This window comes from Saimiri boliviensis, chromosome 2 (genome assembly GCF_048565385.1).
Source record: "Saimiri boliviensis isolate mSaiBol1 chromosome 2, mSaiBol1.pri, whole genome shotgun sequence".
Taxonomy (NCBI): domain Eukaryota; kingdom Metazoa; phylum Chordata; class Mammalia; order Primates; family Cebidae; genus Saimiri; species Saimiri boliviensis.
Window position 1 is genome coordinate 201,584,865 of NC_133450.1, and position 3,592 is coordinate 201,588,456.

Sequence of the window (3,592 nt, forward strand, 5' to 3'; positions counted from 1 at the left end):
TGTAGGACTTCTCCTCCCCTCTTGCTCCTGCTTCAGCCATGTGAGATGAGTCTGCTTCCTCTCCCCCTTCTGCCATGATTTTAAGTTTCCTCAGGCCTCTCCAGAAGAGGAGCAGATGCAGGCATCATGCTTCCTGTACTGCCTTCAGAATCATAAGCCAATTAAACCTCTTTTCTTAATAAATTACCCAGTCTCGGTTATTTCTTTATAGCAATTTGACAACAAACTAATACAGAAAATTGGTAATGAGGGCCAGGGCACTGCTATAAAGATATCTGAAAATGTGGAATCAGCTTTGGAACTGGATAACAGGCAGAAATTGAAAGAGTGTGGAAGGATAAGAAGAAGACAGGAAGACAAGGAAAACTAAACTACCTATAAACTTTTTAAATTGTCACCAAAATGCCAAGAGTGATATGGACAAAAAAGTTCAGGCTGAGGTGGTCTCAGATGTAAATAAGGAACTTATTGGGAACTGGAGCAAATGTTGCTTTTGTTATGCATTAGCAAAGAGGTTGGCTGTATTGTGCCCCTGCTCTAGGGATCTGTGGACCTTTGAACTTGAGAGTGATGATTTAGGGTATCTGGTGGGAGAAATTTCTAAGCAGCAAAGTGTTTAAGATGTGGCCTGGCTGCTTCTAACAACCTATGCTCATATATGTGAGCAAAGAAATGACCCAAAATTGGAAGGGAACACAGAAGTGAGCATAACATTTGGGAAATTTGCAGCCTGGCCATGTGGTGGAAAAGCAAAGCTCACTTTCAAGAGATGAATTCAAGCAGGCTATAGAAATTTGTATAAATAAAAAGGAGCCAAGTGATAATATCCAAAATGATGAGGCAAAGGCCTTAAAAGCATTACAGAAACTTTTGTGGCAGGCCCTCCCCTCATAGGCCTGGAGGCCTGAATGGTTTCCTGGACCAGGCCCAGGGCCCTGCTGCCCTGTGCAGCCTTGGCACACTGCTGCCTGCATTCTGGCCACTCCAACAGAATGCAGAGCTGTAGCTACGTCCTCATGACAGTGGGTGAGATCTCATGAGATCTCATTGTTTAAAAGTGTGTAGCACCTTTTGCTCCTGCTACAGCCATGTAAAATGAGCCTACTTCCCCTTTACCTTCAGCCATGATTGTAAGTTTCCTTAGGCCTCCCCAGAAGCCAAGCAGATGGCTAGCATCATGCTTCCTGTACAGCCCACAGAACTGTGAGCCAATTAAATCTCTTTTCCTTATAAATTATCCAGTCTCAGATATGTCTTTTTTTATTGTACTTTAAGTACTGGGGGACATGTATAGATCTTGTAGGACTGTTCCATAGGTACACACATGCCATGGTGATTTGCTGCCTCCATCCCCTCGTCACCTACATCAGGCATTTCTCCCAATGTTATCACTCCCCAAACTCCCCACTTCCCACTGTCCCTCCCATAGCCCCCCATGCCCCAACAGACCCCAGGGTGTGATGTTCCCCTCCCTATGTCCATGTGTTCTCATTGTTCAACACCCATCTGTGAGTGAGAACATGTGGTGTTTGGTTTTCTGTTCTTGTGTCAGTTTGCTGAGAATGATGGTTTCCAGATTCATCCAGGTCCCTACAAAGACATGAAGTCATCCTTTTTTATGGCTGCATAGTATTCCATAGTATATATGTGCCATTTTCCTTGTCCAGTCTATCACTGATGGGTATTTAGGTTGGTTTCAGGTCGTTGCTATTGTAAAAGTGCCACAATGAGCATACGTGTGTATGTGTCTTTATAATAGAACGATTTATAATCCTTTGGGTATATACACAGTAATGAGATTGCTAGGTCAAATGGAATTTCTATTTCTAGATCCTTGAAGAATCACCACATTGTCTTCCACAATGGTTGAACTAATTTACACTCCCACCAATAGTATAAAAGCATTCCTATTTCTCTACGTCCTCTCCAGCATCCAGATTTTTTAACAATCACCATTCTAACTGGTGTGACGATGGTATCTCAATGTGGCTTTGATTTACATTTCTTTAATGACCGGTGATGATGAGCATTTTTCCATATGTTTGTTGGCAGCATAAATGTCTTCTTTTGAAAAGTGCCTGTTCATATCCTTTGCCCACTTTTGAATGGGTTTATTTTTTCTTATAAATCTGCTTTAGTTCTTTGTAGATTCTGGGTATTAGCCCTTTGTCCAATGGGTAGCTTGCAAAAATTTTTTCCCATTCTGTTGGTTGCTGGTTCACTCTGATGACTGTTTCCCTTGCTGTACAGAAACTCTTAGATTTAATTAGATCCCATTTGTCTATTTTGGCTTCTGCTGCCATTGCTTTTGGTGTTTTAGTCATGAAATCCTTGCCTATGCCTATGTCTAAATGGTATTGCTTAGGTTTTCTGGGGTTTTTATGGTATTAGGTCTTATGTTTAAATATTTAATCCATCTGGAGTTAATTTTAGTGTAAAGTGTCAGGAAGGGGTCCAGTTTCAGCTTTCTGTACATGGCTGGCCAGTTTTCCCAACACCATTTATTAAACAGGGAATCCTTTCCCCATTGCTTGTTTTTGTCACGTTTGTCAAAGATCGGATGGTTGTAGATATGTTGTGTTGCTTCCGAGGCCTCCGTTCTGTTCCATTGGTCTATCTCTCTGTTTTGGTACCAGTACCATGCTGTTTTGATTATTGTAGCCTTATAGTATAGTTTGAAGTCAGGTAGCATGCCTACAGCTTTGTTCTTTTTGCTTAGGATTGTCTTGGCTATGTGGGCTCTTTTTTGGTTTCATATGAAGTTTAAAGTGATTTTTTCCAGTTCTGTGAAGAAGATCAATGGTAGCTTGATGGGGATAGCATTGAATCTATAAATTATCTTGGGCAGTATGGCCATTTTCAAATTGATTCTTCCTAACCATGAGCATGGACTGTTTTTCCATCTGTTTGTGTCCCCTCTGTTTCCCTTGAGCAGTGGTTTGTAGTTCTCCTTGAAGAGGTCCTTCACATCCTTTGTTAGTTGTATTCCTAGGTATTGTATTCTCTTTGTAGCAATTGTGAATGGCAGTTTGTTCATGATTTGGCTCTCTGTCTGTTATTGGTGTATAGGAATGCTTGTGATTTCTGCACATTGATTTTGTATCCTGAGACTTTGCTGAAGTTTCTTATCAGCTTAAGAAGAATTTAATAGATTGTCTTTGGATAGAGGACATATCAGATACTAAGCTGATAAGAACAGATACTACACTTGATCTTAGCCAAAAGGTCAAGAAGTGATTCCGTAGTCTCAGGTATTTCTTTATAGCAATGTGAGAACAGACTAACACCGAGTCAAGTTCATCTGATGAAGCACGGTATCAACTCAATTAGCTGCCATAAATTTAATTACGCTTTTGAACAGCCTTTCAATTTGATATTTTGCCTCTCAATTTTGCAAATAGAATGTGAGGGGCACCTCCCAGCCTGAGCAGAAGAAGATGGGTCTGAGGCCACTGTGCCCCTGAGGGTGCAAAGCACTGTGCCTGCCGTACATGTTTCAGTCAAGAGCCTCTTTCACTTCTGTGGTGTGACTGAGGCCATTTTAGCAGATATGACTGTCTAGGTCCAGTTTGGATTACAAACTTGGTTCAAA

The 3,592-nt window shown here is 41.3% G+C and overlaps 1 pseudogene; it reads right to left on the bottom strand.

The window, feature by feature from the left end:
• Window positions 1-3,116: 3,116 nt before the first annotated feature.
• LOC120366516 (U2 spliceosomal RNA) lies at window positions 3,117-3,238 on the bottom strand (annotated as a pseudogene).
• Between the last annotated feature and the right edge of the window lie 354 nt (window positions 3,239-3,592).